The sequence below is a fragment of the Acinonyx jubatus genome, chromosome D1, assembly GCF_027475565.1.
Source record: "Acinonyx jubatus isolate Ajub_Pintada_27869175 chromosome D1, VMU_Ajub_asm_v1.0, whole genome shotgun sequence".
Classification (NCBI taxonomy): domain Eukaryota; kingdom Metazoa; phylum Chordata; class Mammalia; order Carnivora; family Felidae; genus Acinonyx; species Acinonyx jubatus.
This window is the reverse complement of record NC_069390.1, coordinates 9,236,220-9,259,851: the sequence shown is the minus strand read 5'-3', so window position 1 is coordinate 9,259,851 and position 23,632 is coordinate 9,236,220. Positions and strand designations below refer to the sequence as shown.

Below are 23,632 nucleotides of genomic sequence, written 5' to 3'. Positions count from 1 at the left end.
AGGGGGTGGAGAACAGGAAAAAAAAAAAAAACAGCCCCTGCTTATACATTTTCTAGATCCTTCAGCTGTCACCATTGTTAGGACATCCTATTTCCAGGTCTAAATCGCAAAAGCATCCGACTCTTGATCTCGGCCCAGGTCTTGATCTCACAGCTCATGAGTTCAAGCCCCTCATTGGGCTCTGTGCTGATGGCATGGAGCCTGCTTGGGATTCTGACTCTCCTTCTCTCTGCCCCTCTCCCGTGTGCACTACATAAATATATAAATAAAATGTAAAAATAAAATAAAATAAAATACATCGCAAAAGCCTACAAGTCAAACTGTCTGTTCACATCAGTCTTGCCTTTAAAGACATCTCTGCCCAGAAGAGGATCTGGAGGTGGGGCGGGGTGTCACAGGCACAGGGCTGTTCACCACCGGGTCACTGCTGTCTAGGGTCCTGATGCTCTTGTGCCCTGACTTGGGCCGCTGCCCCCTCCCTGAGGCCCTGTCCAGCCCACTTTCCTGCAGAAAGAGAATCAATCATCCTTTTCTTCTGTGGCCAAGGAGTCTTCAGGCATGAAATTAATCCCTAGGTATTTACGGGCACGTCCAATGTGTTCATAGTGGCGCTGGGCACTCTAAGGAACCCAGGAGCGGATTTCATAATCCAAGTCTGTGTGAAGTGACTGCTCTGGGCCAGAACTGTACTAAGGCTCAAGCACGGCAGTGAAGAAAGCAGGGCCTTCTGCTCTCTTGGAGCTGGCAAAGCGGGGAAGCTCCCACAAAATAAACGTGAAGTCAACAAACAGACAGGTAGATGAAACTGTGATAAAAGCCATAAAAGAAATCCATGGAGTGATGTGAGCCAGAGAAGCTTAGGCCAAAGCTCTGGAGTCCCCCTTGTCAGGATTTGAGCAGATACTTAAAGGGATGGCAGGAGCCAGCCACCCGGGGGCCGGCGGGAGACAGGGCCTTCCAAGCAGACGGTATAGCAAGAAGGACGATCAGGCAGATACACAGAGAACGGAGTGGAGGCTGCCTGGGGCCTCCCACTCCCTTCCAGAGGCCCCACTGAACCCAGTGCTTGGACCCCAGGGGAAAATTCAGAACCTTTCAAAAGAACCGTTCCTCAGGGCACCCAGGTGGCTCAGTCGGTTAAGCGTCTGACTCTTGATCTCAGCTCAGGTCAGGATCTCACGTTTCATGAGTTCGAGCCTGGCACTGGGCTCTGCACTGACAGTGCAGAACCTGCTTGAGATTCTCTGTCTCTCTCTCTCTCTCTCTCTCTCCACCCCCTTCTCTCTCTAAAATAAATGAAAGAAAGAAAGAAAGAAAGAAAGAAAGAACCCTTCCTCTAGGTTCTGTTACCTGTCGCCAAAAGAGCCCGGACCTCCTCCCCTTATGTCCTACCATCTACTCAACCTCTCAAACTCCACTTGTCCGACGGAACTCACGGTCCAAGCCCCCCTCCCCTGCCAGGCGGTTTCTAATCTTAGTGAATCCTCCCAGCTGCTCAGAAGGACGGACAGTCCTAACCCTACTGTGGATGCAGTCAAGCAAGTCCGTCTCCAAAGCATCTAGGAACTCCCTCCAAGTCCACAGGGCTGCCCCCCCACCCCTCCATCCACCTCTCACCCACACAACCCAGGGGCCCCCTGATGGGCTCCCAGCTCACACTTAGCCCTCCCGCAGCCCATCTTTCCCCCAACCACCAAAGTCATTGTCATCACCTGAAAACCCCTTCACTGCCACCAGCCTCCGCCAAGTAAAAACCTTCAAGGCTTTCTAGTACCGTAATAAAATTCAAAATGCAGGGGCGCCTTGGTGGCTCAGCTGGTTAAGCATCCAACTCCTGATCTTGGCTCAGGTCATGAACTCAGTCCAAGCCCCCTTTCAGGGCTCCGTGCTGACAGCATGAAGCCTGCTTGGGATTCTGGCTCCCTTTCTCTCTGTCCCTCCCCTGCTCATGCTCTCTCATGCTCTGTCTCACTCGGAATAAACACTAATAAATATTTTGAAAATAAAAAGTAAAAATTACATTCAAAATGCAGAATCTGCCCATCACTGGCTTTCACCTCCCACCCTCCTTCCCATTGCTTATTTCCTGTGTTCATTCCACCACCCACTTTCTCTCCCTCCCCCCACCGTCTTCAGGTCAGTATTTTTTTTTTAAGAGCCAAGTCCCTTCCCACCTCAGGACCTTTGTACAGGTCACACAGCATCAACCGCTCAAAAGTATTGTTGATTGGTTTAGAAAGTCTCCCCAGAACAAAATGTGCAAAGACTAGAGTTTGTCATAAAGATGTGTCCCGCGTGCATGTAAAAAAAAAAAAAAAAAAACAAAAACCGAAACCCCCCTGTTCCATGGCAATCGGTCCCCAGCCAGGCCACGCCATCCGCAGCCACTGAATGAAAGCAGAGGACGTGCAGAGGGGAGGCGGGAATAAAAAAAGGCATCGGCAGAGGGCAAGGAAGGAGACAGCTGAAGAGAAAGAAGCCTCTGCAGGCGGAATTTTCCGTCTAGCTGCGCGGGTCTGTGAGGACTCGCCTTCCGCATCCTCAGCGCCCTGTGCTGCCGCGGCCACTAGGGGGCGGTGTCGGCCAAGGTGTCCGCGAGCGGACGCGGTGGGTCGGTCCTGGGGCTCCGACGCCCTGCGCAGCACAGCTGGGCGCGCTCTGCGGGACAGTTGATGAAACACAGTTCCTTCCTGGGGATCTTTTATCGTCTGTATGATTGCTTTAATTTGATTTCTGAGATTTTTTTTTTTTAATACGAATTCTGAGAAAACACAGGGACAGTCATACAGGCAAAAGTGCCTCTCGCTGAAGGCTGCCGGTGATGGGTCAACCCTTTTGGAATTAGGAATAATTCCATTCCCAGACGATCCCAACGGCGAGTCCAGCTGAATCTACAGACTGAGAGGACCGAGGGGCGCTGGTAGAGCTGACCTTTAACCTCCATCGGCCCCATTTTTAAAGTCTGGAAACAGAAACGCAACCTCGTAATTATCTTTATAGATTGCTTACTTGCTGGGGGCAGTTTTGCAATTAGTCTTCGCACAACCCGGATTCCAGAGCCCAGGCCCCAACCCTGGCTCTACAGAGAATGCGATTCCAGACGCAGGAATCTCCCGAGCCAATAAATGAGATTGATGAGCATTGTCCCCCGCACCCCCAAACAGGTACAAGCGCACCACGCCCCACCCTTCATTGTCCACCACAAAGGCGGGACTTCCTGATGGTAAAAATTCCAGAGCAGGTCATGAGGATTGGCAATTTCAAACGAGATTCTTGGCAGAAGGCGGGACCTTGGTGGGGGGCCTCCTGGCTCTCTCCCACCTCCTCCACTCCCTCACTGCTGGGCCAGGGTTCTTCTGTATCCAGGTCATTAACTCACATACCTTTGCCTCCCATGAGCCATCCACCTAGGTGAGTATTGTTCAAACGGATAAGGATCCAGGGCCAAACAAGGTTCAGAATTTTAATGACTTATTCACAGCAAGGGAAGTATTTACCCAGGGCAAATTCAACACAGGTATCTGGAGATAAAAGCAAGTACAATTATAATGTAGAGAGTGTCCGCCTGAAGGGGGCTGGAGATGTAGGGGATCCACAAGCATTGTGAGCAGTGGACACAGAAAGGCACCTTCGGTTTTAAAAGAACAGAATGCGGGGCGCCTGGGTGGCTCAGTCGGTTAAGCGTCTGACTTCAGCTCAGGTCACGATCTCACGGTTCATGGGTTCAAGCCCCGCGTCGGGCTCTGTGCTGACAGCTCAGAGCCTGGAGCCTGTTTCAGATTCTGTGTCTCTCTCTCTGCCCCTGCCCTGCTTGTGCTCTCTCTCCCTCTCAAAAATAAATAAACATTAAAAAAAAAAAAAAAAAACCAGAATGGAAGATGAACTGATCCAAACCACAGAAAGAGCACGTATCTGTGGGATACCTGTTGCCAGAAAGCAGAAGGTAATTAGAGGACTGAAGGAATGTTCATTGGGTTCTTTTCTGTCTGCATATGCTCACCCGTAAGTTATAGCACAGGTCCAGGAACTATGACCAACGGCCCACATTCAAGACTTGGCCTATTCTTGAATGGACCTCAAGCTAAGAATGGCTCCTGCATTTGAAGAAGGAAGAGGAGAGGAGGAGAAAGGGGTTGTCCATCACTGTATCACATAAATATATAATTCTATAATCGGCCCTTTTCACTACGAAGACGCCAAACTAAAACACAGAGAGGCCAGTGTTTGAACATAAGCTTCCTGCATTCGAGAAGTGTTACACACACTATGTAAAGACAAAGAAAAAACTTAAAAATGCATCTCAGCAAAGCAGAATAAAAAATATATCTGTATCTATATTATCTGTTCTTAGCACTGCATTAGTTTTGGGGTTCATGCCTCTGAGAAGCCTAGGGAAAGACCACACTTCTTTTTTTTTTTTTTAATGTTTATTTATTTTTGAGAGACAGACAGTGTGAGCAGGGGAGAGGCAGCGAGAGAGAGAGAGAGAGAGAGAGGGAGACACAGAATTCAAAGCAGGCTCCAGGCTCCGAGCTGTCAGCACAGAGCCCGACGCGGGGCTTGAACCCACAAACCATGAGATCATGACCTGAGCCAAAGTCCGCCACTTAACTGACTGAGCCACCCAGGTGCCCCAAGACCATACTTCTAGATCACATTGTCAACTGAAGTGTGAATCTGGGTGAAAATGGTCTTTGAAAGACAGTCTTGGGGAGCCTGGGTGGCTCAGTTGATTAAACATCCGGCTCTTGATCTCAGCTCAGGTCATGATCTCACGGTTTGTGAGATGGAGTCCCGCATCGATCCCACATCTGGCAGTGCGGAACCTGCTTGGGATCCTCTCTCCCTCTCTCTCTGCTCCTCCCCTGCTCATACTCTTTCTGTCTCTCTTTCTCAAAATAAATAAATAAACATGAAAAAGAAAAAAGAGAAGAAAAGAAAAACACCCTGTCGCCCCCACAATCCGAAAACAAAGGAACAATTACTCCGGAAGAAAAGAGGAGCGGTAATTAACAAACCCCAGGGTCCGGTCACACTGTAAAACCCCAGGGCTCGCCCTTATCCTAGGTCGATGTATACCCTGAACTGACAGACCCTGAATTGACAGATGGACAGGAAGACTGAAGTTTTCACCCTCAACACACGAGAGAGTTGAGGTTAGCCTGACGGAAAAATCTATAAAGGACTCACAAGGCAGGAAAGAGGAAGCAAAACCAGCTCTCGTCAACTTGATCAAGATGATGTGGATAAAATTATGTCTAGTTTACGGCTGATGCCAGGCATGCTGTTGGTGAAGGCCAGGGATTGGTGGGTAGTAATTCACCGTAAGGCGGTTGCCACTGAGAATGGCTTCAGCTAGACGATAAAACAAATAACGCGTTCTGAAACGTGTAATTAGGGAATGACCCTCCCAAGCACGTACAGAACACACTGACAGGCACATGGGACAATGTGAGGATGAATCATCGGGAGGAAGCCACCCAACATATTTCCATGGGCCAACTAAAATGATAAAACTACAGTACGTGCAAAAAAAGAAAAAAAAAATCAGAGAACAGATTCAACTCAACACGTGCAGCCGCCATTGTCGGGGTTTGGAACTCAGATTTGTTCCCCACCCAGTGAATAGATTCCTAGCCTATCACGGAAGTCTAGTTAACTCATAAAATATCTCAGGTTGTGAGAGCTCGGAGCCTGCTTCAGATTCTGGGTCTCCCTCTCTCTGCCCCTCCCCTGCTCGGGCTCTCCCAAACATAAATAAATATTTTTAAAAGTTTGTTATCTCATAGGTCGAGGGATCAGAAGTCCAAAAAGGTTTCACTGTGCTAAACAAGATGGCAACAGGCTGTGTTCCTTCTGAAGACTCTAGGGCAGGATCGGTTCCTTGCTTTCCCCCTTTATCCAGAGGCGGCCTTCACTCCCAGGCCTGGGGTCCTTCCCTCACCTTCAAACCCAGCGGTACAGCCTCTCCGATGCTCTCTCTGGCTCCAGTCTCCTCCTCTGCCTCCCTCTGCCACCACCCTGGTGGTTGCACGGGGCCCACCCTGTCATCCAGGCCGTTCTCCCCATCTTAATGTCATCTGATCAGTAATCCTCACTCCCCGCGCAACCTTCACTCCCCTCTGCCATGGAACCTAACATATTCACACGTTCTGGGGATTTGGACGTGGGCATCTTTGGACATCGTTATTCGGCCCCCAAAGAGTCTCTAAGATTTCAGTCTTGCCCCTTCCACAATATTCTCCTCAGGACTGTCAGTAAACAGAAATGCTATGCTTTTGTTTAAAATCCTTCTCTGGGGGCGCCTGGGTGGCGCAGTCGGTGAAGCGTCCGACTTCAGCCAGGTCACGATCTCGCGGTCCGTGAGTTCGAGCCCCGCGTCAGGCTCTGGGCTGATGGCTCGGAGCCTGGAGCCTGTTTCCGATTCTGTGTCTCCCTCTCTCTCTGCCCCTCCCCCGTTCATGCTCTGTCTCTCTCTGTCTCAAAAATAAATAAAAACGTTGAAAAAAAAAATTTTTTTTAATAAAATAAAATCCTTCTGTGCTCCCAGTCACCTGTGGGATAAAGCCCAGACTCCTCACCAGGCCCGGGGGGCCCTCCTTGGAGACTGGTGCTGCCCGTGGCTCTGACCTCAAGTCCCACTGCTTCCCCCTTCGACACTGGGGGTGCGGCAACAGACCAGGCCTGGAAATAAGGTGGCCCTTCCAATCGGGCTGGCAGATTCACACAGTGGATGGGGAGGAACCAAGAGATTGTCTCTAACCACGAGAAAAGATTCTGCCACATCCTGTACTCCACCAAGGTGATGAGGGAGTCACGTGAGGGGGGCAGGGCTAGAATGTGGGTGTCGTCTAGGACGTGCAGACCTAACCCGAGGTCCTGTGCCCCGCTGGGTGAACAGAAAGGGCTGGCGTGCCAAAGAGGAGGGAGAGGCAACGGAGCCAGAGAGACAGGTGGGTCCTGAGCAGGAAGAAGGGGCAACGGAGGAATATTCCAGCTTCTGCCGGCGACGAGCTTTGACTGGGTCGTGGTCCCTTCGGCCAGGCCCTTCGTACACTCTCTGCTCCCCACCCAGCCTTTGTAACTTGTCCACAGGGGGAGAATATGCTCGTCTAGTCTACTAGACCTTTCTCCCAGCAAATTAATGAATATGCTTCTGGTTGCAGCTGTGGGTCGGGAGGCTGAGGGTGCAGCCTCTTCTGAGAGACGGGACCCTTTTCGTGTTGTCCCCTCAAACAGGTTCTAAGGCCACAAAGCCATGAGAAAGACCCAGGTTCCCCTCCTCATCTGTTCCCCGGCCAGCCTCTAGGGTGTGATGGATGGAAGACAGACAAATGGAAGGAAGGGAGAGCAAAAGGGGAATCGGATGCCACCAGCCCAGAACAGAGGACCTTCCTGGCGGGCAGACCTCCTTCCTCAGGGGACACTTACCTGCGTTACTGCGTTACTGTTTCTATCTGAAACAGGCAACCCACTCCACACTGTTCACATCTCCACACCTTTGCAGGCAGTTCTCACTGACCGAAGTCACCTCTTCCTCTCCCCCAAAGCCACCTGAAGACCCACACTCCTCCCTTCATGACCTAGGCAATATCTGGGCCATAGGATACTTAAAAAAAAAAAAAATTCCAGTTTAACTGGGCATCCTGTATTTTTATCTGGTACATCTAGCACACTTACACTTCCTTCAAGACTCAGCTCTTGGGGGGCACCTGGGTGGCTCAGTCGGTTAAGCGTCCAACTTGGGCTCAGGTCATGATCTCACGATTCGTGGGTTCTAGCCCCGCATCGGGCTCTGTGCTGACAGCTCAGAGCCTGAGGCCTGCTTGGGACTCTGTGTCTCCCTCTCCGCCCCTCCTCCACTCACACTCTGCCTGCCTCTCTCTCTCGCTCGCTCGCTCTCTCAATCTCTCAAAAATAAATAAACATTAAAAATTTTTTAGGGGTGCCTGGGTGGCTCAGTCGGTTGAGCACCCGACTTTGGCTCAGGTCCTATCTCATAATACATGGGTTCAAGCCCCACGATGGGCTCTGTGCTGACAGCTCAGAGCCTGGAGCCTGCTTCAGATTCTGTGTCTCCCTCTCTCTCTGCCCCTCCCCAATTCGTGCTCTCTCTCCGTCTCAAAAATAAACATTAAAAAAAATAAAAAAGACTCACTCTTGGACTCTTCCCACCCTGCCCCTGATGCTCCCAGGCCCAGGGGCTCTCTCCACCACCGTCACATCTCATCTAGACTCTGTCATACGCATATCTCACTAGAGCACGTTCCCTTGTATCTGCTTTCCTCTCTGCAACATGAGCCCCAGGAGGGCATGATCCAAATGTGTGTTCTCTTGCCAGGCATGGACAAAATGAGAAAATCCAGGTAAATAAAAGGGAAATAAATTCACTCAAATATGAATCTGCATCCTGTAATCCAGTATAGCGGGGTCCTACTTTTGAGCCTCTAGTGAAAAAGTTGAAACGAATGTGGAAGCAAAGATAGAACATGTGTTAAGCACATTATCGGCGTAGAGACCCTTTTTATCCCCACCTCTCTTCTTCCAGGTGGGACCCACATCAGGAACCAAGTGGTCCCAGAGAGATGACCCTGATTCCCAAAGAAGGTCTGCCATCACTCTATGGCCAACCCATTGGAAGAATGCACACGTTCGTGGGCGGCCAGCTCTAACCAGAGTCTACGCATTCCAAAAAGTTTGAGATTCATTGTTTGCCCTTGCTCCCATCTTTCTTGCTTCCAGCAGAGATGAGATCAGCTTATGGAACTGGAATCTCTCTAAACCACAAATCTATCCGAAATGTATTCATTTCACACGTGATGAATTTCAAGACCTGATTATTTTGCAGTTATATCAATGTTGATAAATGTCAACTATTAACCAGATAACCAAAAATACTAGTTTTTAAGGTTTTTTTTTAACACTTATTTATTGTTGAGAGAGAGTGTGTGAGCAGGGAAGGGGCACAGAATGCAGAGCGGGCTCCAGCCTCTGAGCCGTCAGCACAGAGCCCGACGTGGGGCTTGAACCCGCGAACCGTGAGATCATGACCTGAGCCAACGTCGGACACTCAACCAACCAAGCCACCCAGGTGCCCCCCAAAAATTACCTTTCGACGTCTCACACCTAGAACAAGAATTTCTGTATGTGGTCCCATAACTGGAAAGCTTGAAAAATCATATGTGTGGAGAAATGCATTGACTGACATGTTAAGAATAGCGTTTTTATTTTTGTAGATCAATAGAGTAGAATGAGAAAGGAGGGAGAGGGGGAGAGGAGAAAGAAGAGGAAGGAGAGAATGCGCTGGGGGGGTTCTCTCTAGCTGCCCATCATTTAGAGGCGGAAGTCGTGCACGGACTCTGAAAATTGACAACAAGTAACCAGAAAGCCGCCTGCCTGTAGCCGATTCTCTGGGTGATTTTTAACAAGGCCAGAGAAGGGAGTCGTGACATCCATCAACACTGACCCAACGGAGATGCTCGATAGATGTTTATTGAGTGAATGAGTAAAAGACAATCACCCGAGCCCCGTAGTCGCCAAAGCCCACCCTGGTTACAAATGGAGAAGCACCCGATCCCCTTAAAAGTGAAGAAAGCACCAAGTGAAACTTGTGTAACAGCCCCGCATCCAGAACTGGCTGGGGCTCTGAGAGCCACCTCGTGGTAGGTATTCCTTTAATTTCAGGTGTTTGTTTCCTTTGGCACGGCAATATGTAATTTCCCATTTTTAGAACAATGCTCCAAAGAACAGTCACCAAAACAACTTTCAGAGGGGGCGGTTTTCTCCCTGGCCACTGCTGCAGCCCTGTAAAACAACAATAACAAAGGGATATTTATTCCAAACACGGTTTGCGTCTCTCCATAAAATCAGGAGGCCGTTCCTCAGCTCTGCGCAGGCTGCCGAAAGACCCTTCCGACCCCTCGGCAGAGCATCCAGCCAAACTCTTGTGTCTCTGGGAGGGGGAGACTGGGAAACGGTTCTGCTGTTGGCTCAGTGTTGGTCTTGACACACCTCCCTCCGTGTGGTTCCCAGGCGGCGAGGGTGGAAAGGAAGTTTGTAGAAAGGCTGTGTCCGTTCTTTGGGTGTCCCGTACTAAGCCTGAACCCGGAAGAGGGCAGTGTGTTCTTGGGGACGTGCAAATAGCAGACTTTGAAGGTGAGGGCCCGGGAAGGGATGAGATGCATTCCCCCCGCCCCCCACCCGGTTGGTGGAACCGTTGAGAAATCCCTTTCATTGGCATCCCCGCACCGACCTTCTCTCTGCTTCATATACTCAAGAAATTGGCTCCAAGACTTCAGGAGTCCAACCCCGCTCCTCCCCATCTATTTACCCTTTCATTTCCATCCCGCTGCTTCTGCCCAGATCACATATAACTCCTTCCCACCTGAACCTGCATGCTTCCCCTCCTCAATGGCCTCCTGGCCCAATCACTTTGACCTCCCCTGTGGGTCTGCACATCCCGGCTTCATCTTGTACCTTCCCTGCTCAGCAATGGTCAGCGACTCCTCTTCCTGTAGAAAACGTCTGGGTTCCTTGGCAGGGGGGAGCCTCATCTGAGCCAGTCTTCCTTTCCAACTTCAGCTTCCACTTGTTCCTCCATAAATCTTAGGCGCCATCTCAAAATGGCCCGCTCACCATTCCCAGACTCCACCTTTGCCCTCCGGGTACCACCTCCCTCCCCCAGCCCCCAAATTTGAATGACCTTCCTGGTCCTCTCTCTGTGACAAAAATCTTACCCATTGCTGACAGTCCCACCAGCTTTAACACCTCTCTCTGCCCAGTCCAGCTGAAAATGACCTCCCTCCCCCACACCTTACTGAAGCACTGAGATTCCGCCCCATCCACAAAATGGCTCTACTTTGTGGAGATAACGTTAGTGTAACTTTTTTTCAAACGTGTGCTAAATCGTTTCGAGGAGAAAGGTGCTGAGCCTCTTTAAGAGACCTAGGTAGAATCAGTTCAGCGTTGGCTTTGCCATTTCTACCCAGTCCTTTACTGAGCACTTGCTATGACCCGGGTGCTGAGCTGAGTGCTTCTTAGGTATGACCTCATTCAACCCTCGCGATGAAACTGTAAGGTAAGTACCACAGTCCCCTTTTCACAGACAAGGAAAGAAAGGCTTTGAGAAGTTAAGTAACTTCCCGAGAGCCTCCCAATTTCAGAGGAGCAGGGATGAGGCCCAGGCTTGGCTCACGATATTCACTGCTGTGGCCAATGCTCAGTATTTCCTTCTCAGAGAACTCAGAACCCAGAACAGTTAGGATGAGCAGATGAATGGGAAACCACAGGTCGTCTCCCAACTAGAATAAATTCATGGGAAGTTTCCCCATTCAATGTTTCGTTTTGTTTTGTTCTTTAGAGAGAGAGAGGGAACAAGCGCACGTGCACGCAAGCAGGGGGGAGGGGCAGAGAGAGAAAAGGAAAGAGAGAGTCTCAAGCAGGCCCCAGGCTCAGCCGGGAGCCCGACTCCAGGGCTCAACCCCACAACCGTGAGATCATGACCTGAGCCGAAATCAAGAGTTGGACGCTCAACCGACTGAGCCACCCAGGTCGTCCTTTTCATTTTTTTAAATCGAAGTATAACACAAATACAGGAGAGGGCATGAGGAATGCACTTGTGATGAGCACAGGGTGATGTACGGAAGTATTGAATTACATACACTATTCCATACCTGACACTAATATAACACTACGTTATACGTATACGTTATACGTATATATACGTTAACTGGAATTAAAATGAAAACATAAATACAACAGTAAAATAAAATAAAATGCGTTCATCTTAAAGGGACAGCGCGATAATCATTTACATGCATATGCACTCATATAAGACCACCCCGGTCCGGCCTAGAATATTTCTAGCGCTGCACAAGGTTCTCTCATGCACCTTCTCAGTCCATACCTCCACCAGATATATAACTATGAGTTTACTCTTCATGTTTTAGCTTCGCCTCTTCTTGACCTTCATATCAATGATCCTGTAACACATAATCTCTCTCACTGTGGTGTATACTCTACTGTATGAATCTACCACCATTTATTGCTTCAATCTCTAGTTGATGGGAATGTGGGGTGTTTCGAATCTGGAGACCGTGCCTTTGAACATTTTTGTCCATCACATCTCTGTGTCATCCTATCTCTTGGATACATGTACCCAGGAGGGGCATGACTGAGTTATGGAACAGACATATCGTTAGCTGGAACAGAATCTACCAAACACTTTTCCTCCGTGATTGTGCCTTTCAACACTCCCCCACAGCAAGGTGTGATAGTTCCAATGGCTCCGCATTTCAGTCACACCTGGTATTGTCACGCTTTTCTTTTTAGCCATCCTGGTGGGTGTGTGGTGATATTTCCTTGTGGTTTTGACGCGCATTTTCCCCATGAGTAATGAATGATGTTGCTTACCTTTTTATAGTTTGTTTGGTCACCTGGATATACTATCTTATGAGTGTCTGTTAAGCCTCTTGCCCAATTTTTATGGGGTCATTGTCTTTTTCTTACTGATTTACAGCTGCTCTTTATATATCCTGAAAACAAATACTTGGTTGGATATATGTGTTACAGATTTCTTCTTCCGGGTCTGAGGCTCGCCTTTTCGTGATTTTTTTTTTTTTTAACGGTTTGTTTATTTATTTTGAGAAAGAGAGCGAGAGAGAGAACACGGGCGGGGGGCGGGGGCAGAGAAAGAGGGAGAGAGAGAATCTTAAGCAGGCTCCATGCTCAGTCCGGAGCCAGACTCGGGGCTCGATCCCACGAACCGGGAGATCACGACCTGAGCCAAAGCCAAGAGTCGGATGCTGAACCGACTGAGCCACCCAGGCATCCTGCCTTTCCATGTTTTTAATAGTACTTCTTGACGAAGAGAGGTGGTAATTTTTCATAAAATGCTATCAATTTTCTTCTGTGGTTAGTGCTCTGGGTGTTCTGTTTTAGACATCTTTGCCCACCCCAAGGTCATGAAGACATCCTCTCTATGTTAATTTCTTTTACTCTCGATTTCTAAGTATCTTCCTCTGGACTTGGAGACAACCAATTGGCTGCTGTTTCAATAAGGAGCACAGGTCGCATGGAAAAACTCACCATGACTGGCTCACATATCATTACTCACAGGATAATGTCCACCTGTCTTTGGGCCATCTAGCCCGTTATCCTAAGGCCGCCTTAGAGCATCCACAGACGCCATTACGCACTGACTGCATTGCTGTAATTCCAGAGGAGGCACCCCTAATGAGGGGAAGGGGCATCTTGCAAAATGACCTGGAAAGGAGAAGGGAGGCCACCTGTCCCCCCAACCCTGTTGACACTCTCCAGCCGGCAGCCTACTCCCACAACCCGAGCTGTGATCACTTTGCAACACATTCTTCCCATCCTAGCAACTCTCACGGTCCCTCTTTATAAACCCTTCCCCTGAGCGTGTTCTTTTCTCCCCAGATTTGCCCTTTTATCATCATTTATTTGCTTAACCACTTGCCATCTCTAGGGCACTTACTATGAAACCTTTGCTTTTTCCTCCCTTCGCCCCTCCCTCCCCTCACGCAGGCTTATCCCAGCCTCAGTGCCTTGGATTTGGGGGCTGGAAAAGCCTGTGCGGTGGGCCCATCCAGTATGCTGGAGGACGCGCCTCGCCGGGCTCTTCAGCTTCCTGGCTCTTCTGGTTCCTCCTGTTTCCTTCCCACCTTCCTTCTGTCAATCAAGAGGCCTGAGGGAACAGTGAGGGAGTGGGAGGCAAATCATAGCTTTTTCAAGCTTAAAGGAGCCTTAGATACGATCTAGTGCAACCCCCTCATTTTACAGATGAGGAAACGGATCCCGAGAGGGGAGGGAGAGGATGTGCCAGAGCCAAATATGTGGGGGAACAAAGCCAGGCCAAACAGGAAGTCCAAATTCCAGGGCTTGAGGCAGAATTTCCAGTCCCACCAGGGAACCTGGGACTGCTTCCCGCAGCAACTTTCTCCCTCCAAGCCACACATCCCATTCCAGAAACAACCAGGGCTGCTCAGACACAGCAGCAGACGCAGATCCGACAAGCCCCCAGCGTGTGCACACCAGCGGTCGTCCCTGAGAGTCCATTCCAGAGCCTCCAGGGGACACAGACGACCACCCATCCCAACAGGGGAGTTTCGCGATGACTCATGCCATGACCACATCTTCGTTTTAATTCTCTAATCATGAGGGAACTGATGGGCATCCCGCCTGGCCGCACCTGTTCCAACGGGGGAGTTGGAGAGCAAGAGAGATGGGTGGAGAGCGGGAGGGGCCTGGAGATCACGTCTGTCCCGGCCCCTGTCGCCAAGCCTGCGGCTGAGGGGACCCCCCCCCCCCTGACCCAGGGCAGCCCTCAGGTGGGATCTCCCAAGTTATGGCGGCTGTTAGCACCTGAGCGCTTACTATGCACTAGGCACTGTTCACACCACCTTAGATGAATTCAGTCCAATCTCGCCCAGCCTCTGAAGGAGACACTGCGTTTCCTCACGTTGAAGATGCTGACACGTTGCCCGGGGGGCCTCTGGTCGAGCAGCAGGGAGGCCTTCCCGAAACGTCTTTGATGGGGTCACCAGTCGGCACGAATCACCCTACTCATTACATCTTGCCAACGTCAAGCTCACCCCCAACATCACCACCAGACACCCACGGAGACCACCAGGAACATACACACAAAGCCCAAGATTTTAGCAGCTCCGTGATGAATGTTTGCATTTTCACCGTTACGAACTTGTCGACAATTACTAGACATTTTGTCGGATTTCATTTATGGTAGTGACCATAATTAAAAAGATTTCTTTTTAATTAAATGTGAGGATTTTTTTTTTTTTTTTAATAAATCTACTTCAAGAGGATGATGAAATGAACAGGGCACGGAGGGCATGTGGATGTGCAGCGAGGGTGACGGGGGCACCGGATGGACTTAAGCATGGGCGACCCACCTGGTCTGGTCCCAGCTCAGAGGCGACCTCGCTGCTGGAGCCCTTGTGCCTCCGATTCCCACCTGCCGCCCCCACAGCACCTCCTGCAGTAAAGCCCTGCTGATTGGGAGAACCTAGTCAGCCCTCCGGCCTCCTCTGGCCCCATTCCACATGAAGGTCACTCACTTCTGGGTTCTCTCCACTTTCCGGAGAAACCCGGTGAGGCCGATAAACGTACTGAGACCCACAAACAAGAGGCCAAGTATAAAGACAGAAAGGAATGAGGAAACCCCGCCCTTTCTTTGGACCCAGTCCTGGGTCTTCTGCCTCCACAAAATTTGCACATCACTAGCTGGGGGTGGGGGGGAATGTCTGCCCAGGACCCTCTGCTGAGGATCCCTCCCAGGCGCCGGGCTGTGAGCTGGCCCTGGCCAGGGCAATGCTGTCAAGGACCCAACACCACCCCCTCCTGCTGGGGTACATGGCCCAGCCTGGTGGCCCCGGAAGGTGATACAGGGAGGACTGTCCTTCCTTGAAAAATAGGGACAGTTTAAAAACAATACTCATAAATGAGATGGGGTGGGGGGGCGGTGTCTAGGGGAGGGCAGAGGACTCGCTCAAAGCCCCAGGGATCTAACAGCAAACAAGAGGCTGGGATTCGCCATCCCCAGCACTGTCAGAGGACAGGAGTCAAAGGCCCTCTGCCCTTGGAGTGCCCGCCATTGCGTTCTCTTGGGCGCCGCCTCCCCCACAGCAGGGCGGGTGCCTGGCCGAGGAAGCCGGAGCCTTGTTCAGGGCATTGTTCTCCGTCAGAAGAGGATCTCGAAAGCAGAAGGAAATTAGAAACAACCACACAATGAATACCAGATTCTCCTTTCTCCTGGCTTTGGCTGCCAGGAGAGTAAGCAGGGCTGGGCCGACAGCACACCCCACCCAGCAGTTGCTGGCCCTCCAGGACGTCCAGGCCGCGGGGAAAGGCAGGGCTTGGAGGCTGCACTGGTTGTCTACTGATTCCCACCAGGTCCGTGTTCTTTCTCCAGCTAGATGCTGATTCCTAGACACAGAGCCGCCCTCTGGGGCTTCCTTCCCACGAGGCACAGCCGACAAGCTACGGGCACTCTGTGTTTGCCGGTTGACTAACTGATACCCTCTGGGCGCTTTCCTAGACGTTTTACAGGTGTAGACTCATGGAACCCCCACAGCCACCCCACGAGGGAGACGCTACCGCTAGTCACGTTTTAGTCGTGACGAAGGGGGGTCCAGGCGACCCAGCGCCGGGCAGGACTGATCTGACTGGGGCAGTTTTGACGGGACTAAAATGATCCCGCTCCGCGCTTCTTACGAACATCAGCCTCCCCTACGACACCATGAGACACGCGCAGAGCCCTCCTGGAGTCACCCCCACGTGTCAGATAAAAAGAGTGACCCGAGAGAAGATGTGTCCCCTTCAGAACTTGCACCCCGAGACACAGGACACCATGGGGACGGACACTAACGCGCTGTCGAAGGGGAGACACGCGGAGCCCGATGTCAATCTTACCAACTTAGCATCTGAATGTTCCCGCTGAGAATGTTTTCTTAAAAATGCACTTTTTTCCTCCCCCCTGTTGGGGCTATTCTTCATTTTAACATAATGTTGTGTTTTATGCCTCCTACGTAAGTAGGCACCAGCTTCAAATGTTGTGGAATATTGAGCTCATATATCTAGTCAGACTTCTGCTTGCTTTTTGCTGCCTCCATGGCTACCATGAGGATAAACAGAGGAGAAAGGTTTGGCTCTCAATCGTCCTAGCTGGGCCCTCTGCCATCATTCCCAAAAACAAAGGGGAAAAGATGCCAGCAGTGAGGGACCAGGGTGAGTGGTGAAAGAAAACACCGTCCTGTTCCAACGGGTACTGAGCAGAGTCAAAACTCCCCGGCGAGGGCTGGTGGAGGGGGCAGGAAGGCATTCCCCTAATTCCCTGTAAGGAGCATGCGCGTTGTAAACCTGCGGGCAGAGGAGGGAGAAGACGAGCTGTCACCCTCCAACCCTCTGCAGATGGGGTTGCAGGCTTGGAGGACACGAGTGAACCCCAGCTTGTAAGTGGTCCGCCTGGACCTGGGACCCAAGTCCTCTGTGCCCTACTCCGTGTGCCCCACCCGCTCCACCCTGCTGCCCATCGGCTGCAGGATCTGGAAGCTCTGCGTGGTCTGTTAAGTGACCTGCAGTCTCTGGATGGCATGATGGAATGACCACTCCCCTGACCGTGTGCTGTGAGGCTGTCTGAACAAGAAAACCCAAGGATCGGGCTTTGTCCTTGGACTTCCCAGTGGAGGACCACACAAATGGATCAGGTTTTGGGGGTGGAGGTTGTTTTTGTTTTTGTCTTTGTTTAGTCTGTTATATCCGATTGTTCAAACAAAAGTGCTGGAAAGGTCAAGTTCACAGGTTCACTCTCTAAAAGAACCCACTGTCCCACAAAGGAGAGTGAAGGGAATCTTCATCCCTCCTGGGCATCTTCACCATCCTGCCACCCTTCTCCCATCTCAGAAGGCATCTGAGTCTCCAGAAAAGCCTCTCTGCTCTGCCCAGTAACAGCCACCGCCTCTTGTGCACTTGACCCCATCCCTGTGCCTCTTTCGGGGACAAGGGAATCAACTACGCCATCTTGCTTCCCCCTCTCTCCCACTGGCTCCCTTGGCTCATCCAATAAACATCTTCAAGTTTGCCCCAAACTGGAAAAACGTCCTTGTGTCTGCCTCCTGTGGCCGGAGACCGTCCCATCCTTCCTCTTCCCTTTAACACCAAACTTCCTGGTGGTCTACCTTGCTCTCCGCAACTTCTCCCGCTAATTCCTAAGCCCCCACAGAGGGCAGCCCAAACCAGTGCGAGTTGCTCTCTCGAGGGCCACGCATAGTCTTTAAGCATCAACTGCAGCAGCCACTGCTCAATACCCATCCTATCTGACCTCCCTACACCAACAGAAAAAACTCCTCCTTGTGAAATGTGCTTAGGGCAAGCGCTTTGCATTGTTTTCTCAAAAGCCATTCCCCTTCTCCTTAGCTGGCACGAGCCCAACTTTGTTCAAGGACAGGAAAGAGATTCTTTTATTTCAGCAAGATGGGCACCGGCCCTGGTCCAAGGGCAGGCAGGCATGCATCCTTTCTGACCAGTGGAATATAGAGGGACGTCGGTTGGGATCTTCTGGGGACAGCCCCTCCGCCCCCCCACCAACAAGAGAGAGACATGTACAACAGTAAGACAGAAGACGTCTGTCCCATGCTGCTCCTTGTTTCCTGTCTTTGAACTCAGTTGTGTGAGGATGCGATGCTGGAGGCTGACGGAAGGCCAGGAACACCTCAGCAACACCGGCCCAGAGCTTGGCCGCTGAACGTTCCGACTATGAAAAAGTTCATCTGTGTCTATACCACTGGACATGTTTGCCATTACCCGCAGCCAAAAGGATCCCCAGCCGAGTTGTCACTCTTTTCTTGGTTATTGACATTTCCCTCCTGGCTCTCATTCTCAAGTCTCCTTGACTCCTTGGCAGGCCCTCGGCCCACCCCTTGAATATCCCTGTCCTCCATATCCATGGAGGGCCATGCTCCTGGGTGGGTGTGCCCTCTTCATCTACCTGTTTGCTAACTCCACAAATACCCACTGGCAACTTCTATGTGCTTGGCTGGCCTCCTAGATTTGACACTCTAGCAGGGGACACAACCAATAAACACAATGAATAGAAGGTTACAAGTTATGGGGGTGCCTGGGCGGCTCAGTCGGTTGAGTGCCTGACTCTTGATTTCGGCTCAGGTCATGATCTCATGGTTTGTGAGTTTGAGCCCTGTATCAGGCTCCATGCTGACAGCTCAGAGCCTGTTTGGGATTCTCTCTCTCTCTCTCTCTCTCTCTCTCTCTCTCTCTCAATAAATAAACTTAAAAAGAGAGAGAGAGAGAAGTGAGTGAAGGGGAGGGGAGTCCAATGAAGCTGAGATCCTTGCAGAACCCAGTAAGCCTTGGGAAGGTGCTGGCTGTTCTGCTAAGTGCAGTTGGAAGTCATCAGGTAAGATGATTAACCATGGAATTTGTGTTCCTTAAAGATCACTGAGGCTGGAATTTGGAGCCAGAGTGGAAGGGGGGAGGCACTGTGGACTCACAGTCACCCCGTTGAGAGATGGGGGTGGCCTGGCCCAAGATGGCGGCAGTGCAGATGGACAGAGGGGATGTGCTTCCCTTGTGATGTATCCCCCAGGTAGAAATTATGGGACTAGCTGCTGAGGGGGCTCCCAGGGGTGAAGAAAGGGGGAGACACCAAGGATGATCCCCATATTTTCTAGCTTGAACACAGGGGAGAGTCGTACCATTGAGGGAGATGGGAAGCAGGTTCGCGGGTGAGGCAGGCAGATCGTTTTTGGAGTTCTGTTTTGGAGATGTTGTGTTTGAAATGCCTGAGAGCCATCCAAGTGAAGAGACCAAGAGACAGCTAAGTACTCCAGGCTGGAACTCAGGGAATTGGGAATTTGGAGATTGTCAGCCTAGAAATGCATGTAAAGCCACGGGATGGATGAGATCCACCCAGCACAGCGTGAAAAGGGAATACAATGGCCATTTAAGTGAGAGACAGCCTTTATCTTTCCATCTCCCTTTGTCTTCTCCTCATCATCTTATCATTTGAAACCCAAAATATTCCCCCAAACTGCCTTCCATTCCCATGGCCATGGCCTTCCAGCCTTCACCTCATCTCCCCTGGAGATTTTCACCAGCCCCCTGGACGGTGGTCCCTCCCACGCATCCACCATTCTGCCACCCGTGGGGTCGGTCCCTGCTCAGCTGTAGCAAAACTGAAACCAGAGGGCGTAGCAGAAAGCCTCAGAGAAGCAGCCGTGGAACGATCCCAGGTGGGAACGGGGTCACCCGGACCGGAGCTGGAGAGGCACCCGCGACAGAGAAAACGAGATGCCCAGGTCGGTAACCACAGCAATGGGGGTGGGTGCAGGCAGACTGCGGCCTTGAACCCCGGTCAGCACCCTGCTCTGGAAGGAGTGGCTTTATTAGCTCAGTTTACTCACGCCAGCCCATGTGGTTTCCAACTCAAAGGTACCACCCAGCACCTGGCATGCCCGCGGCCACTCTCTGCAACAGATAATAGCAACAATAACAAAAACAAGAGTGACCAACGTTTACTGAGCACTTACAACATGCCAGGCACTGTGGCAAGTGCCAACCATCCTCCCCAAGTTACGAAGACAACCCTGTGAGGGAGGTATTATAGAGGAGGACTCCGAGGTTCAGGAAGGTCGAGGAGCAGTTAATAGCAAGGCCTTTGGTGTTGGACAGACATGGGTTTGTCTGCTGCTACGTGACTGGGCTTTGTGGACCCTCCCAGCCTCGTCTGCGAAGGGGGCTTAAATGAGAGAATTTGGCAAAGCACTTAGTTGATGCCCATCCCAAGACAGTGCTCAATACCGATCGTTGTGATGGCTGTTGTAATTATAAGAAAACCAAAAGCCAGCTCCTGTCGTTTCCCCGTATTAACACCTCCAGTGGCTCCCACCTCCCCAAAGATTAGGACTCCCTGGCCCACCCACACCACCCACTCCTCCCATCTGGGGCCACCCATTTCCTGAAGGCACCACGTTGTTACGCCTCGCGCGCCTTGCCGTCCGCACCAGCAGAGCACCCTCCTCGCCCTTGTCCACCAGGGAGGAGACCGCAAGTTGTCAGCAGAGAGGCCCAGAACCGCCAGCCAGCCCTAGCTAGGCTCACTGGACTTACAGACTGGGACATCTCTCCCCTATTTGCATTCCGGGTGCTTAGCGCAGCAGCGGCCACCCGGCGACACTGACTGAAGTAAATATCAAAAGCTCATCACATTTCCAAAAAGCAGTCATGGGGAAGGTTGGTGGAGAGGTCAGTTCGGGATTCCAGGAAGAGCCAACATCTCAGCCAGCCCTTCTAGCTGTGGGCCAGCGCTACCACCTCCATGTTCTAAGGACGGGTCTCAACCCATCTCTCCTCCCCCGAAACTCAGAACGATCCCGGAGGCGAGACAATCCTGGGGGCGAGACTTCGGTTTAAATAACTTGCGTGGTTTGGGGAACACAGCCCAGGGCAAAATGTCGGGTCAGAGAAAGGTTGTTCTCTGGTCCACTGTCTCTTCCAGGGCCCTCCACAGCCCCAGACCCTCACCCTGGGCCCACCCCAGGTCCTTGCCCAGCCAGGCACCTGGCAGGACAATTGCTAGATGGCTTAGAACAGTTGCTTATTTGTAAGACTCTCTAGGGGATGCCTGGCTGGCTCAGTTGGGGGACTGTACAGCTTTTGATCTCAGGGTTGTGAGTTCCAGCCCCACGTTGGGTGTAGAGCTTACTTAGAAATAAAACCTTAAAAAAATAATAAATAAGGCTCTAGGGGCACCTGGGTGGTTCAGTCGGTTAAGCATCTAACTTCAGCTCAGGTCATGATCTCGAGGTTCCTGAGTTTGAGCCCCAAGTCAGGGTCTGTACTAACAGGTGCAGAGCCTGCTTGGGATTCTCTCTCTCCCTCTCTCTCTCTCTGTTCCCCCCTCACAACTTGAGCTCCCTCTCTCTCTCTCTCTCTCAAAATAAATAATAAACTTTAAAAAAATAAGGCTCTCTAGAAGACTAAAAGCCTTTAATCTCAAAAATAATAATAATCATCACCTCATAGGACAGCTGTGGGCAGATCGCAAATCCCACCCCAAAGAGAGTGAGAACAGTAACAGATAACATTTCTTCCTACTTGCCCAATATTTCACATTTATAATCTCATCTCTCTTTTCTTAAGTTTATTGATTGATTTTGAGAGAGAGAGAAAGTGTGCATGCACACGCAAGATGGGGAGAGGCAGAGACAGAGAGAGGATCCCAAGTAGGCTCCACGCTGTCAGCACAGAGCCTGACGTGGGGCTAGGACTCAGGAACTGTGAGATCGTGACCTGAGCCGAAGTCAGATGCTTAACCAACTGAGCCACCCAGGCGCCCCTCTACTCTCATCTTATCCGTGTGACAGTGCTATGATGTGCATGGTTTTATTGTCCGCCTTTCCAGCGAGGGGGAAACAGAGATTAATTAAGAATGGCTTGTAAGGTGGGGAGCCGGATTTGGAAGCAACCCCCCTTGGAGCCTGCAGTTCTGCCTACCATGGCTGTTCCAGAGGGGGCTCCGATCCCACGTGATGGTGGATTGGGGAGGTCGGTTGGATTCCTGTCGTTTCCTACCAGCTGCTTTTATTTGGAGGGTGGGGAAGGCAGGCAGGCAGTGTCAGAGCGGTCACCAGTGCCTTCACAGTCGGTCCCTGCCGTGGTGCTATTTGACCTCCACCTAAGACTTCCCACGCTGAGGGGTGACAGAGATCAAAGACAGCAGGTGACTTGGACAACCCCCATCCCCCGGAGTCTGAGCTCTCCCCAGGGCTCACATGATGGGACGTGTGAAGTCGTAAAAGGGGTTTCAGCAAATTTTGCAAGAATAGTAGGAAAACCCTAGGCCCGTCAGTGACCCAAAACAAAGTCAGATGTCCCAGGAGCATCCCGTCTCCAAACCCCATCCATATCTAGGTACTGCATCCAGAAGAGCCAACAGCGTTATCCTGACATGTCAGAAGGAGTGCTTAAGATATATTACACCTGTCTCCACTTTCTCCCCCGGTTCAGATCGCTCTTTCATCAAGTGATGCCTCAGAGCTGGCTGTTATCGCTCTTGTCCAGCTCGTCACTCAGCTTCCCTGATGACCAGCGTGGCCCCAGGGCAGTTACTTATCCTCCTTCCAGGGAAAACCACTATATTCAATGCCATTTGGGCTGAGGACGTTGAACGGGTGATAACAATAATAAAAATAAAATCAGCCATGATTTCTGAGCACTTAATGTGTGTCAGGAACAAAGAAACAGACTCAGAAACACCCCAGGAGACCCCGCTCATCAACGGCAGAGCCGGGATTCGAACCCAGGACTTGCACCTGGCATCGCACCGCTGCCTTCCAAGAAGGTTACAAGCTGGTGTTCCAGGGTGTCTCTGCTCCTCCAGAGGAGGGGGTGGTTTGAGAAGACCCTTTAAGTAGGCGATACAGTCTGAATTCCAGACTGGATTCAGGAGCTCTGCCCCAGGAACACATCTCTGTAGGAAGACTGCATCCAAATGCCCTCTGCCATGCGCACAGTCAGAAACTCTAAGTCAGTTCCGAGGCAGCCAAATGTTTGGAAAGAATGCCATCTTCAACCTCCAGCCCGCTCAGGACGACTATGAGCAGAGAGACTATCAAAACCCAAGCCACTTAAATAATACAAGACGTGAGTAAGAGGCTGAAACCAAAATAGCCTCAAGATCAAGGTGAGAGAGCTGGGATGTTGGTCGTGACAGCAGGAACTGCCCACCCTCGCTCCAGCAACAGGCTGCTCCATTTTGGGGGGGGGGGGGGGGGGAGGCGCGCCTCTGGCCAAAATCAAAGCCCGATGGCAGGCAAAGGGATGCGGAGTCCAGGAATCCGGGCTTTCGTGATCCACAGGGACAGATCTGCCAGGATAATGGGGACGTCCACAAAATAGCTCGGGGGGTTGGGGGGGAACCCTTGTGGCAGAGAAATGTGGGAGGGGAGAGGTGGGGGCTTGACAAGTGACCCTCACAAGCTCATCCTGGGGTTGAAATTTAGTGGACTGACACCTGCCCGCATGCTGGGCTCCAGGCCTGTCCTTAAAAAGGCTCCGAGAAGTTGAAGACCTACCCCTG

General features: G+C 51.2%; 1 long non-coding RNA gene across 1 annotated transcript in view; it reads right to left on the bottom strand.

The window, feature by feature from the left end:
• Positions 1-9,770: 9,770 nt before the first annotated feature.
• LOC106987601 (uncharacterized) overlaps positions 9,771-23,632 on the bottom strand; it is a 54,026-nt gene continuing 40,164 nt past the window's right edge. The window contains exon 3 of the long non-coding RNA XR_008290289.1: positions 9,771-9,804. This is a non-coding gene — a long non-coding RNA (uncharacterized LOC106987601). The remainder of the gene's footprint in view (positions 9,805-23,632) is intronic.